The sequence below is a fragment of the Chiloscyllium plagiosum genome, unplaced genomic scaffold (assembly GCF_004010195.1).
Source record: "Chiloscyllium plagiosum isolate BGI_BamShark_2017 unplaced genomic scaffold, ASM401019v2 scaf_55, whole genome shotgun sequence".
NCBI lineage: Eukaryota > Metazoa > Chordata > Chondrichthyes > Orectolobiformes > Hemiscylliidae > Chiloscyllium > Chiloscyllium plagiosum.
The window spans coordinates 155,601-170,520 of NW_025215378.1; the positions used below are offsets into that span (position 1 = coordinate 155,601).

At 50.0% G+C, this 14,920-nt stretch overlaps 1 long non-coding RNA gene across 1 annotated transcript in view; it reads right to left on the bottom strand.

Annotated features, from left to right (window-relative positions):
• LOC122548329 overlaps positions 1-12,737 on the bottom strand; it is a 25,917-nt gene extending 13,180 nt beyond the window's left edge. Inside the window, exon 1 of the long non-coding RNA XR_006311213.1 lies at positions 12,660-12,737. This is a non-coding gene — a long non-coding RNA (uncharacterized LOC122548329). The remainder of the gene's footprint in view (positions 1-12,659) is intronic.
• Between the last annotated feature and the right edge of the window lie 2,183 nt (positions 12,738-14,920).

A 14,920-nucleotide genomic window follows, 5' to 3' on the forward strand; every position in this document is an offset into this window, starting at 1 on the left:
TGCTGCCTGTCTTGCTGTGTTCCCCTCCCTCCTGGTGCTGCCTGTCTTGCTGTGTTCCCCTCCCTCCTGGTGCTGCCTGTCTTGCTGTGTTCCCCTCCCTCCTGGTGCTGCCTGTCTTGCTGTGTTCCCCTCCCTCCTGGTGCTGCCTGTCTTGCTGTGTTCCCCTCCCTCCTGGTGCTGCCTGTCTTGCTGTGTTCCCCTCCCTCCTGGTGCTGCCTGTCTTGCTGTGTTCCCCTCCCTCCTGGTGCTGCCTGTCTTGCTGTGTTCCCCTCCCTCCTGGTGCTGCCTGTCTTGCTGTGTTCCCCTCCCTCCTGATGCTGCCTGTCTTGCTGTGTTCCCCTCCCTCCTGATGCTGCCTGCCTTGCTGTGTTCCCCCAGCCTATTGCCTGTCAACCATGGATTCTATCAGTAATTTCTCTCTCTGTCCTGCTTTTTATTCTGAGGTTGTGCTGCCTGACTGGAGGCACTCCCCGTCCCCACAGCCAGGGCAAGCATCCTCTCTGCATTTACATTGCTCATTCTTCCAGAATTATCCACGCTGAATGAATTCAGGTCACATTCTTCCAACCTCCACAGTGTATCGGCCCAGGGTCAGAGAGAACGGCAGCACAGACAAAGGTTCCCTCTGCCGATCCGAACCAGCCAGCTGACTATGCTAATCCCATTCCCCAGCACGTGGCCCAACTCCTTTGTTGGTTGTTTTCATTGGCGTCCGTCTGGCTATCCTACGGCCACTTCGGTCAGTCTGGGACTCCAGGCAGTGTTTTCCTGGGCATTGTGGTGGGCCTGTCCCGGGATTCCAAAGGGGGAAATAAGGCCCTCAACCCCAGAGCCGTGAAACGGGCTAAGTGGACTTTGTCTTAAATTCTGTCTTTTTTAATTACTTTCTTTTCCCCTTTTTAAATTTATATTATGGTAGAGGGACTGTTATTCTGACAGTTATTTGTTTATTTTTCTAATTTATTTTCCCAAGAATTTGTGCAGTTGGTCCTGCTATAATGTGTGTTTCTTCAATATGAAATGGCTTTAATGTGATTGAGGATTTTATTTGTACAGCTCCACCTTTCCCTCCCTGCATTGTGAGGAAGCAGCACTAACCACTGAGCCACCGTGCCCCCCGGAACCTTTGCACCTAAGATAGCACTGTCAGTGGCAACTTGTAAACTTTTCACTGACCTCATGTGAGTACGTGTGACAATAAAACTAATTCAGGCCTTGTATGACTTAGCATCACAAGTGCACATTCTTCCCTAATGTTCTGAGGGTTTCTGCCCCTCCCACCCTTTACAGGAAGTGAGTTCCAGATTCCTTTGGGTGAAACATTTTTCCCTCAGAAAAGATTTCCCAGGATGTTGCCAGGGTTGGAGGATCTGAGCTACAGGGAGAGGCTGAACAGGCTGGGGCTGTTTTCCCTGGAGCTTCGGAAGCTGAGGGGTGACCTTATAGAGGTTTACAAAATCATGAGGGGCATAGATAGGATGAATAGGCAAAGTCTTTTCTCTGGGGTGGGGGAGTCCAGAACTAGAGGACATAGGTTTAGGGTGAGATGGGAAAGATATAAAAGGGACCAAAAGGGCAACGTTTTCACGCAGAGGATGGTGCATGTATGGAATGAGCTGCCAGAGGAAGTGGTGGAGGCTGTTACAATTGCAAAATGTAAAAGGCATCTGGATGGGTATATGAGTAGGAAGGGTTTGGAGGCAAATGGGACTAGATTAGTTTAGGATATCTGGTCAGCGTGGACAAGTTGAACCGAAGGGTCTGTTTCCATGTTGTACAGCTCTATGACTCTATCCCCTCTAAACCTTCCTTTAAATCTATGCCTTTTTGTCATTGATCTGTCTGTCAACAGGAAATATTTCTCATATTGTTTTTCATCATAAGACAGTCCCACCATCCCAGGAATTAACTTGATGAACTTTCACTGAATTTCCTCCATGTCTTTCCCCAAAACAGCACACAATATTCCAGGTATGGTCTCATCAATGTTTGAACTTGTTGTCTGTATATAAATCAATAGAATTTTTAAAAAAACTATTGCTCCAGTGCCTTAGCCCAACCGATGTTACTTCTGGACGAAATCGGGCTTGATAAATTTTATTTAGTTTATTTGTAAATGTGTTGTCTTTCACTGGCACCTTAGCACACCAGGCTGCATATTGGTTTTACCAATATAGCAGAAGTTCATTATGCTAAAGAAATAAAATAACATAAGACAAAACAAGCTATCTAAATTTAATACCGTTTGTAAGATTTTTTAAAAAACACAGTGAGACAAAATCCCTATTCCCAACACAATCAATTTACCGTTACTCAAAAACCAGAGGAAATCCTTCCCTGTCAAATCTCAGTTTGCCCCAGTGTTTTTTCTCTGTTTAAGTCCTGTCAGCTGAGAAACCTTTTTCTTTGATCTTGTCACACAATTGAGAGCTTAGACTTTCTAATTTCTTAAATAATCAGCAGAGTTCTAACCAAACACTTCTGCTCTGGAAATTTTACAAACTACACTTTCACTTAGGTAATTCCTTAACTACACTGAACATATTCCTTTTTCTAGGAGAGACAATAAATGCCTCTGACTCCAGTCAGGTTCTCCAGAAATGCCCCAAAGCTTTCTCTTCTCTGGGTTTTCTAAGCTAAAACCAAGGAGAAAGTGAGGACTGCAGATGCTGGAGATCAGAGCTGAAAATGTGTTGCTGGAAAAGCGCAGGTCAGGCAGCATCCAAGGAACAGGAGAATCGACGTTTCGGGCACAAGCCCGAAGAAGGGCTTATGCCCGAAACGTCGATTCTCCTGTTCCTTGGATGCTGTCTGACTTGCTGCGCTTTTCCAGCAACACATTTTAAGCTAAAACCAATCCTGGCTCTTTCTAACCCAAAAGGAAGCTAATGCCTTTCAATGTTTTCTTTCTCTTGTCATTAATCCCCATTATATCAGGCACATCGCGGTGTGAAATCAAAGTTTAGATTAGATTCCCTATAGTGTGGAAACAGGCCCTTCAGCCCAACCAGTCCACACCGACCCTCTGAAGAGTAACCCACCCAGACCCATTCCCCTCTGACTAATGCACCGATCATTATGGGCAATTTAGCATGGCCAATTCACTGTGGGAGAAAACCAGAGCACCCAGAGGAAACCTATGCAGACACGGGGAGAATGTGCAAACTCCACACAGACAGTCACCCGAGGCTGGAATCAAACCCAGGTCCCTGGCGCTGTGAGGCAGCAGTGCTAGCCATTGAGCCACCATGCCGCCCTACCTGAAAGACTGACCTAGTTAATTTTTAAACTCATTTATAGATAAAAAGTAAGACTACGGGGAGGCACAGTGCCTCAGTGGTTAGCATTACTGCCTCACAGCACAGGGACCCAGGTTCGATTCCACCCTTGGGCGACCCTTGTCTGTGTGGAGTTTGCACATTCTCCCCGTGTCTGCGTGGGTTTCCTCCCACAATCCAAAGGTTAGGTGAATTGGCCATGCTAAATTACCCATTGTATTCAGGGATGTTAGGTTTGGTCTATTAGTTAGGGAAATGGGTCTGGGCAGGTTACTCTTCAGAGGGTCTGTGTGGACTTATTGGGCTAAATGGCTTGTTTCTACACTGTAGGGAATCTATGATGTGCCACTGGTCTAACATCCAAATTTATAAAGTCATATATGCAAATCAAAGACAGAAATTGCTGGCAAAAGCTCAGCAGGTCTGGCAACATCTGTGAAGTGAAATCAGAGTTAACCTTTCAGGTTCAGTGACCCTTCCTCAGAACTCAGACCTGAAACATTAAATTTGATTCCTCTTCGCAGATGCTGCCAGACCTGCTGAGTTTTTCTATCAACTTCTATTTTTGTTTCTGATTTACAGCATCCATAGTTCTTTTGTTTTTTAATCTATAAATCATGAACTTTTCATCACAGCCTACAATGGATTGCTATGTAATGATCAAACTCAATGGAGAGGGTGGAGAGGAGGTTTACCAGGATATTGCCAAGTTGGCAGAGTTTCAGTTATGAAGAGAGATTGGACAGACTGGCGTTGTTTTCCTTGGAATATTGGAGATCAAGTGAGGGAATGATGGAGATGTCTAAAACTCTGAGGGGCATAGACAGGGTACACAGTAAGAAAGTTCCTGACAAAGGGCTTTTCCTGAAATGTCGATTTTCCTCGGATGCTGCCTGACCTGCTGTGCCTTTCCAGCACCACTCTAATCTTGACTTTAATCTCTAGCATCTGCAGTACCCACTCCTGCCTCAACAGTAAGAAAGCTTTCCCGTTAATGCAGGAATCAATGACTGGGGCATAGATTTAAGGAAAAGGGCAGGAGGTTAAGGGAGGATTTTCACCCAGACAGGGGAGGGAACCTGGAATTCAGGGTAAGGGTGGGAGAGGCAGAAACCCTCAATGTTTAAGCAGGAATCAGATGTGCATTTACAAAGCCAAGGCATACAAAGCTATGGGCCAAGTGCTGGAAAATGGGATTAGAGTGGTTAGGTGGGTTGGTTTTGACAAGTTCAGAGTTGACGGGCCAAAGGGCCTTTTACTGATTTGTAAACCTCTCTGACTCTATGACTCTGACTATCGACAGTAATGGAAGAAAGGGGTGATTGACCTCGAGAGGATACAGAGGAGTTTGATGAGAACATTGCTGGTCAGGAACATTTTAATGAGGAGGATAGGTTAGGTTCTGGAACACAGAGCTCGAAAGCTGATGTGGTGGAAATGTATAAAATTATGAGGAATAGATAGAGCAGCTGGTCCTCCTATAATACTAACTCTGGTTTCAATGCACTAACACAATGGCAAAGTTAAAAACCACACAACACCAGGTTATAGTCCAACAGGTTTATGTGGAAGCACTAGCTTTTGGAGCGCTGCTCCTTTATCAGGTGGTTGTGGAGCAGAATCCTAAGACACAGATCCTGTTGCTATAAAATCGGTGTCTTAGGATCCTGCTCCACAACCACCTGATGAAGGAGCAGCGCTCCGAAAGCTAGTGCTTCCAATTAAACCTGTTGGACTATAACCTGGTGTTGTGTGGTTTTTAACTTTGTCCACCTTAGACCGGCACCGGCACCTCCAAACCGATCCACAATGGCATTAACGCTAGGTTTGAAAAGAAGATTCTGGGTACTGTGTCCAGGAAGATCATTGACACATTCTCTGTCAGAAAATTCAATGCATTGAATGTTTCAAGCAACTTCAACGTTAATCCAATCCTGTCCTAAACAAAAGCCGATTTGAGTATTGGATGTAAAAGTAACAAACATGGGAAAAATTGACTAGTATAAAATGTTGAATTTTTCTGTCGACGGACAATTATGAATCATTAAACTTTGTTTCTCACAACCTTCCAATGCCCTTTCTAGTGTGGGGTTTCCCTCTGATAGCTCACTTATAAATGTCTCACAAATAGAGTCATAGAGATGTACAGCAGGGAAACAGACCCTTCGGTACAACCTGTCCATGCCGACCAGATATCCCAACCCAATCTAGTCCCACCGGCCCATATCCCTCAAACCCTTCCTATTCATATACCCATCCAAATGCCTCTCAAATACTGCAATTGTACCAGCCTCCACCTCTGGCAGCTCATTCCATACACGTACCACCCTCTGCGTGAAAACGTTGCCCCTTGGTCTCTTTTATATCTTTCCCCTCTCATCCTAAACCTATGCCCTCTAGTTCTGGACTCCCCGACCCCAGGTAAAAGATTTTGCCTATTTATCCTATCCATGCCCCTCATAATTTTGTAAACCTCTATAAGGTCACCCCTCAGCCTCCGACGCTCCAGGGAAAACAGCCCCATCCTGTTCAGCCTCGCCCTGTAGCTCAGATCCTCCAACCCTGGCAACATCCTTGTAAATCTTTTCTGAACCCTTTCAAGTTTCACAACATCTTTCCAATTGGAAGGAGACCAGAATTGTACACAATATTCCAACAGTGGCCTAACCAATGTCCTGTACAGCCCAACATGACCTCCCAACTCCTGTACTCAATACTCTGACCAATAAAGGAAAGCATACCAAACGCCTTCTTCACTATCCTATCTACCTGCAACTCCACTTTCAAGGAGCTATGAACCTGCACTCCAAGGTCTCTTTGTTCAGCAACACTCCCTAGGACCTTACCATTAAGTGTATAAGTCCTGCTAAGATTTGCTTTCCCAAAATGCAGCATCTCGCATTTATCTGAATTAAACTCCATCTGCCACTTCTCAGCCCATTGGCCCATCTGGTCCAGATCCTGTTGTAATCTGAAGTAACCCTCTTCGCTGTCCACTACATTTCCAATTTTGGTGTCATCTGCAAACTTACTAACTGTACCTCTTATGCTCGCATCCAAATTATTTGTGTAAATGACAAAAAGTAGAGGGCCTAGCACCACTCCTTGTGGCACTCCACTGGTCACAGACCTCCAGTCTGAAAAACAACCCTCCACCACCACCCTCTGTCTTCTACCTTTGAGCCAGTTCTGTATCCAAATGGCTAGTTCTCCCTGTATTCCATGAGATCTAACCTTGCTAACCAGTCTTCCATGGGGAACCTGGAGTCAGATTTTCAAACTGGGTGACAATTTCTGCAGGTTGGCAAACAGTGGTCATTAACCCCAGTGTTTCTTCCTATATTGTGCCACGGTCAGTATCGTTAAAGGCAGTTTTTCACGTTATTGTGTTTAGGGTCCTGCTGTGGTCAAAGTGCTGCTGTGTTTTCCTACAGTGAACTACATTTCTGAAGTATTTCATTGACCGTAAAGCACTCTGGAGCATCCCAAGGCGCTACAGGAATGCAAGTTCATTTTCTTTCTCTTTTGTCACTTGAATATAACGTGGGTAGATTCAGCCCAGTCAAAGACTCAGTCTGAGTTAGGTTTGGCTCTGAGTTCAGATTGTGCTACATCTGCTGAAGAGGAGCTCAGTGGCACTGCCATTATCCCAGTGTGATTCAGAGCCACGTTAGAGACACCAGCCTGCTTTATCCGAGTTTGAAAGCACCATTGTAACTCACTCTTCAATTCCATAGAAAGCCAGACTCCTAACTGTAATTCATTTGGAAGCAATCACGTTTAGCCAAAAACAATAAGGACCACCCATAATTAATCACTGAGGGCCAAACCAGGCATCAGATTGAAAGCTGCACCCACTAAACACGATGATTGAACTTGGAAACAAAGAAAAAAGTCACATTTAATTTCGCATGAAATTAAAACTTGCATCTGTATAGCACCTCTGATGAACACTGAACCACCTGAGTGCCTTACAGCCACTAATGTACTTTTGAAGTGTAGCAGCTGTTGGAAGCAGGGCAACTGTGTACAACAAGTTGTCACAAATGGCAATGAATTATACAATTCCTACAGCAGGCCATTCAGCCCATCAAATCCACACGGACCTTCTGCAGCACATCCCACCCAGACCCAGTGCCCCATCCTATCCCTGTAACCCTGCATTTCCCATGGCTAACCCACCTAACCTGCACATCCCTGGACACTATAGGCAATTCAGCATGGCCAGTCCACCCTAACCTGCACAGCTTTGGACTGTGGGAGGAAACCCATGCAGACACAGTGAGTGTGTGCAAACTCCACACAGTCACCCAAGGCTGAAATCGAGTCCAGGGCCCTGGTGCTGTCAGGCAGCAGTGCTAACTGCTGAGCCACCATGCTGCCCCAAATGGTCAAGTAATCCATTTCAATGATTTGATTGAAGGATAAATATTTATCTGAGCACCAGAGAGAATTGGCCTACTTTTTTCAAAGTAATGTCAGTTACATTCACCCAAGGGGCAACTGGGGCCTTGCTTTAAGGTCTCACCCAATAAAAGGCAATGTGACAGTTTGGGCTTGTAAGAATGATTATTAAAAGATAAAGTTCCTCACAAACAGAGCACAGAGGTACAGAGAAGCAAAAGATCTCTTTATCAGAATGTCTCTCACTGCACCACCACCAAAATTGGATTAGAATTGTTTTGTTTATTCAGGGGATGGGCATTGCTGGCTAGGCAAGCATTTATTACCCATCCCTAATTGCCCTGAGAGCAGCTAAGAATCAACCACATTCTGTTGGGTCTGGAGTTACTTGTAGACCGTGAAAGATTTATAACCTTCTTCCCTGAAGGACATTATTAGGGATAATGAGATTTTCTGACAGAATCTGAATGCAGGTTCTAGGATGTTATCTCTGGATAAATAGTGTGATGATAATACCACTGGGCTATTAGCCCACCCCATGGAATAAGTGGATTTTAACTGGTTGAGGTGAAATTCAAAGGTTAAAGGTCAGAAATGGGTGCAGTGGTGCTCCCAAAGCGAGCAGAAGTTGGAAGAGTGTGCAGTTGGCAAACAAGCAATTATCAGGATTAGTCGCTTGGATTGTGTCTGTACAAACAGCGTGTTAAACATAGTCCTGAACTTCACAGCTGTTAGCAATTTCCATGGGTTTAGAGAGAGAGCCACTTAGCTGCAAGCAGCTGACAGAACAGCAGAGGCAAGGGAGCCAACAAGTGCACAAAGAACGCAGTTACATTAATATAGCACCTTTCCTGACCTCAGGATATCCCAAAGAACTTCACGACCAGTGAAGTTCAGGAATTGTAGGAAACCTGCAGCCAGATTTTTGCTCAGAAAGATCCCACAAACAGTAATGCAATGTTACGCAGAGCACTGGTTTAAGCGGTTTTTTTTCATTGAGGGATAAATGCTGGCATTCCCTGATCCAAAAGCCTATTCCCCGCGTTGATCACTCCATGTTAGCCCTGAACCTACTTACAGCCAGATCATAATGATGTCTTCTTCACTGTCCAATCGTGTTTTATTTAAGGATGGGCAGTACATAGAACATAGAAGAGAACTCACAGCTCGCTGAGTAAAGGATCTACCCCGAACATCTGTCCTATACCTACCACCCCTTAATTTAAAGCTATGCCCCCTCGTAATAGCTGACTCCATACGTGGAAAAAGGTTCTCATGATCAACCCTATCTAAACCCCTAATCATCTTGTACACCTCTATCAAATCACCCCCAAACCTTCTTTTCTCCAATGAACACAGCCCCAAGTGCCTCAGCCTTTCCTCATACGATCTTCCTTCCATACCAGGCAACATCCTAATAAACCTCCTCTGCACCCGTTCCAGTGCCTCCACATCCTTCCTATAGTATGGCGACCAAAACTGCACTCAATACTTCAGATGTGGCCGCACCAGAGTCTTATACAACTGCAACATGACCTCAGGACTCAGGAACTCAATTCCTCTACCAATAAAAGCCAGTACGCCATATGCCTGCTTCACCGCACTATTTACCTGGGTTGCAACTTTCAGAGATCTGTGTACATGGACACCAAGATCCCTCTGCTCATCCACACTACCAAGTATCCAACCATTAGCCCAGTACATGTAAGGAGAGACAGTGGCCTCATGGGATTATTGCTGGACTGTTAATCCAGAGACTCAGATAACATTTTGGGGACCTGGGTTCAAATCCCACCATGGCAGATCGTGGAATTTTAATTCAATAAATATTTGGAATTAAGAATCTAATGATGACTGTTATTCCATTGTTGGAAAAACCCATCTGGTTCACTCATGCCCTTTCGGGAAGGAAACTGCCATCCTTACCTGGTCTGGCCTACATGTGACTCCAGACCCACAGCAATATGGTTGGCTCTTAGCTGCCCTCTGGGCAATTAGGGATGGGCAGTAAATGCTGGCCTGGCCAGTGATGTCCCCATCCCATGAATGGATAAAGAAACAAAAGATATTATTCAGTGTCAAAGAGTGTCCCTTGGAGAGGTGTTCAAAATCATGAGCAGCTTTTGTCAGAATGGATGGAGTTGGAGAAAGGATCCATTACAAGGGGGCACAGCTTTAAGGTAATGGCCAACCGAAACAATGCTGACTCAGGGAGAGTCCTGCTCTGACGCAGTGTCAAGGCCAGGGAGAGGGTGGCCTGTGAGTGCGCTGGAGGCAGCTTCGGTCGAGGGATTCAAAAATCCTTTTTTAACACAGAGGGTGGTACACATATGGAATGAGCTGCCAGTGGAAGTGGTCGAGGTGGGTACATTAGCAGCATTTAAAAGGCATTTGGACAAATAGAAGAATCATTGAATCCCTACAGTGTGGACACAGGGATAGGAAAGGTTTAGAAGGGTATGAGCCAAGTGCAGGGAAATGAGGTTACTGTGGATGGACATTATGGTCAGCATGGATCAGTTTGGGCTGAAGGGCCTGTCTCTGTGCTGTAGGACTCTGACTCTGGGGGATTTTACTTGAGGGAAGATTGTGCAGAGTGAAAGGAGAGCATGAAGTGAATTGTTCTTTCAGAGGGCCAGCACGGGCACAGTGGGCTGACTGGCCTCTTTCTGTGCTGTAATCCTTTAGTGTCTCTGAGATTAGAGGGAGAGAAATACGAAGACAATCAGAGGTCTGTATGGACAAGACTGAGGTGTTCCATTTTTAGACTTCAGAACGATAACACACAATCATTTCTCAATCTCTTTTTCAAATTCATTCAGGGGAATGAATGAAGTTGCAAAAGCACAAGTCAGGCAGCATCCGAGGAGCAGGAATAGCCAAAACAGCCCAAAATGTTGACTGTCCTGCTCCTTGGATGCTGTCTGACCTGCTGTGCTTTTCCAGCTCCACGTCTAATGATTAATGAGATGCAATGCTAAGCAAATGATACTCAGTTGTAAGGCCGTGATGGCGTTCAATTTTACCACAAATATCCCATCGTGGCATTGCAATGATGTAGCACGGGTCCTTTCAAGGGTTTAAACATATCGACCAGCTCACTCTTTGATCTTCACTGCAATACTATTCTAGAGCTAATACTCTTCTGATGGGCTCTCTACATGGGTGTCCTCCACCTTTCTCTCAGTGATCTGGAGGGTGCTGCACGCAGCAGTCCCCTGCAACCGCAGATTGCGGTGGTTCACAGACTCCCAGCCCAACTGCTTGTTGTGTGGCGCTGTGGGGTCCGTGGACCACGTATATATTGGGTGTGGGCGTTTGCACTCCCTTCTTGATTTTCTTAAAAACCTCCTCTGCTTTCGGCTGCACTTCAGTCCCACGCTCCTGATCTTCTGGAACCCGATATGGATGGAGGGAGGGCCGGTCTAAAGACCTCCTTGTGGGTCTGCTCCTGGGCCTGGCCAAACTGGCCATTAACAGGTCCAGGCAGCGGGCCGTGGAGGGGGTCGTTAGGGTCGACTGCCTGCCCCTCTTCCGCGGTTACGTTAGAGCCGGGTGTCCTTGGAGAAGGAGCACGCGGTGTCCACCAACACCCTGGAGATGTTCAGGGAGAGGTGGGCGCCGCGGGGAGTGGAGTGCATCATTTCTCCCTCCAACTCTATTTTGATTTAGTCCCTACCCTCCCCTTCACTGTGTTGATCCCGCAGCACTGTCCTTTGATGTGAAGGGCAGTGCTTGTCACTGGCCACTCGGGTGTTTGCCTATCTTGAGAGTTGGATCAGTGTGAGAGTGTGTGCACACGTGCAAGGACTCTCCTCCTTGAAGGGGACTGTCCCTGGATTAGCTATCCTGCTTCGAGAGAGAGGAAGGAAAGAAGGAAGAAGAGGAGGAGGCAGAAGCAGAAGGTGAGAGATTTTGAGTCTGGGGCCTACTTTTGGAGTTGCAGCCTGGGCCTCACCCAGGTCAAGGGAGTGTTGCTGCTGACCTGGGGACCCACTCCCACTGCTGGTCTCTGGGACACCGCCCAGACCTGCCTCAGCTGTTGCTGCTTGGGGCCTGCTTCAGGACCCCTCCCAGGACCTCCGCCACTGCTGTTGTTAGAGGCCCACCTCCACTGCTGCTGCCTGGGACTCAATTTTGGGCCTGCCTAGGACTTGCCAGAGGCCTGCCTCCACTGCTGCTGTTGTCTGAGGCCTGCCTCCGCCACCACTGCCTGGGACTCGCCTTGGGGCCCCTCCCCACAACCTCCACCACTACTGCTGCCTGGGACTTAATTTTGGGGCTGCCTGGGACTTTCCTTGGGAACCCTCCCCAACAGGTCTGCCCCCTCACCGCTGCGACCAAGGGCCTGCCTAGGACTTGCCTGAGGCCTGCCTCCTCCACCGCTGCCTGGGACTCACCTTGTCCTCTCCCCAGGACCTCCCCACAAGGGCACGGCCTACCGCGCCTTCTGGACAGCGGATGGCATGCGGTGCCACCTGTGCCGCGAGGTGGGGCACATAAGGAAAAACTGCCCCACCCAAAAGGCTGCCCAGCCCGTGCCAATGGCTGATGGTGGTGCCGCCACACCCACTCCCCCTCCTCCGAAGTCAACACCACCAGCCCCGGCACCGGAGGCTTCCAATGCTTCAGCCTCTGGCAGGGAGGGGGGTGAGCGTCCGGCCGGCCAGAAGGCGCTGAAGAAGACGCGACGCATCAGGCCCGCCCACGGGGAGACCACCCTATCCCCTTCCCCGACACCTAGCCCACGACCTGCCCCGTCCCGGCACGACAATGCTCCTGCGGCCATGCCAGCGTCGCCCCGGCGTGGGAACCCTGACTCCCAAACCTGTACCTGATCCTGGTCCCACTGACCCCACATCCATTCCCCACCCCGATAGAGAAACCCCTGGGGCTTCAATGCCTGCCCCTGGCGTTGTAACACCTGGCCCGACGGCGCCCGAGCCCCGCCCCACCCAGCCACACCCTGGCACTAACCTGAGGGGAACCACTGCTGCCCTACCTCCTGCAGCGACCGTGTCTCTGGGCCCCGGAGAGGGAACTGGGCCCCTGCCCCACCCACCCTCAGCTGATAAACTGGGGGCGGGGCAGGAAGTGACACGGCTGACCCTCCCCACCCTGGCCACGTCCCCTGTCTTCCCCCATCCAATCGTATTCCGGGAAAGGCTGGGGGGAGGGACCTCGGGCCCCATGACCACCAAGGCTGGCGGGGAGGGGAAGGCCCATAAATTCCCCCTGTCCGCCTGGGGAAGAGGCACTGGCCGAGGGGTGGGGTGATCCGTCCCCATCCCCTGGGGAGGATGACGACTATGGAGGACCCTCTGCTGGGTCGTCGCGCGGCGGAGGGGAGGAAGGTCTCATCCTCGCTCCTCCCTCCCAGACTGTTTTTCTGGGGGATGACCTTTTCCTCGAGGAGCCAGGCGTCCCGGTGTCGGGAGAGGAATGGGGCCCTGAGCCTCCGCCACCCGACGACCCAAACTCAGGGTGTTCTGGGAAGGGGTGTGTCGAGGAAGGTACCACCGGTGACCCTGAGGGTGGGGTCGCTGGCGGTTTGAGGCCGGTTGGCGGTGCCGGACCAGCCCCCATCCTCTTGGGGGGTCGGTGACCGAGGGTGACCTCCTGGAGGAGGGTTCGGGATCAGTGGCGGACACTGGGGATGACGCGGACTCTGTCTGCAGTGACATTTTTGAGTCCCAGGTGCCCCCCACTGATCTCCCCCTCATCCCCCTCGAGGAACTCTGGGAATTTGTCGAGGAAACTCAGAGTCACCGGGATAGAGCCCAACTGGTGCTCAACTGCTGGAGCTCCTTTGAGAGAGTTTACTGGTCGGCCCACGCTGCTCGCCAGGCGCCTGGGCTCGATGTCAATGAGCGAAAGCGAGTCAGGAACTTCCTGGGAATGCTCCTGGTGAGGGTGAGGGACTTCTGTGCCCCTCCCCTGTCCTCCCTGTAAATGTGTATATAGGTTTGTTAATTGTACTGGTGGTGGTTGCACAAAGCTTCTGACATGGAGACAACTATAGCCAGCCTCAACATCAACGGCAGCAGGGAGTCGCAGCGCAGATTCCAGACCCCCTCAGTCCTCTGGGATGGGAGGTATGCAGTGTGCTTACTGCAAGAAACCCACACTACCCTGGGAGATGAAGCCACCTGGCTCCTGGAGTGGCGAGGGGGGGTCTACATGAGTCACCTCACCCGCAGATCTGGCGGGGTGGTTATCCTGTTGGCCCTGCACTTTCAGCCGGAGATCTTGGGGGTCAGGGAGTCCGTGCCAGGCCGTTTGCTTCACCTGACGGTTCGGCTGGGGGGCGCGGTGCTTCACTTGGTGAACGTCTACGCCCCCCTGGCCGGGCCGAGGTAAGCGAGCTTCTTCGAAGAAGTGTCCGCTCATCTCCCTTCCATCGACGAGAACCAGTGCGTCGTCCTCGGGGGAGATTTTAACTGCGTCCTCGAGGGTAGGGACCACGGCGGTGCCCGCACTGGTTGTGCGTCGGGGAAGAGGTTGGGGGACTTGGTCAAGTCCTTTGACCTGGTGGACGTCTGGCGAAATCTCCATCCCGACTCCATCGCCTTCACCTTCGTGAGGCCTGGGGTCGGAGCGTCCAGAATCGACCGCCTGTACGTTTCGTGGGCGTACGCCTCCTGTTTTCCGAAGGCCTCCACGCGGCAGGTGTCGTGCACGGACCATCACCTGGTGTGGGCGGAACTCCTTCCGTTCGGCGCCAGGCTCGGCTCCACGTACTGGCACTTTAACAACCTGCTGCTGGAGGACGAGCGGTTCCGGGACTTGTTTCGTCGTTTCTGGGCCGGCTGGAGAAGAAAGCAGGGAAGCTTCCCCTCCCTGAGGCTATGGTGGGACGTGGGCAAGGCTCACGTCCGCGTATTCTGTCAGGACGTGACAGGGGGTCGACGAAGAGGCGGAAATCCAGGATCGGGGAGTTGGAGAGGGAGATGCTCGACCTGGAGTCACGCCTCGGTCCGCCCGACGCGGACCCGGCCCTGCGCGGGGCGTACGAAGAGAAGAAGGCCGCGCTCCGGGACCTGCAGCTCGTCGGGGCTCGGGGCGCGTACGTGAGGTCGCGGATCCAGCTCCTCCAGGACCTGGACCGCGGCTCCCCCCTCTTATACAGCGGTAGACGTCCGGTACGTGGCCACCGCCATCCGACGCCTTAAAACGGCGGTGCTCGGACCCGACGTAGTGCACCAGTTGGAGGACGCTCAGGTGTGCGGTGGGATCCT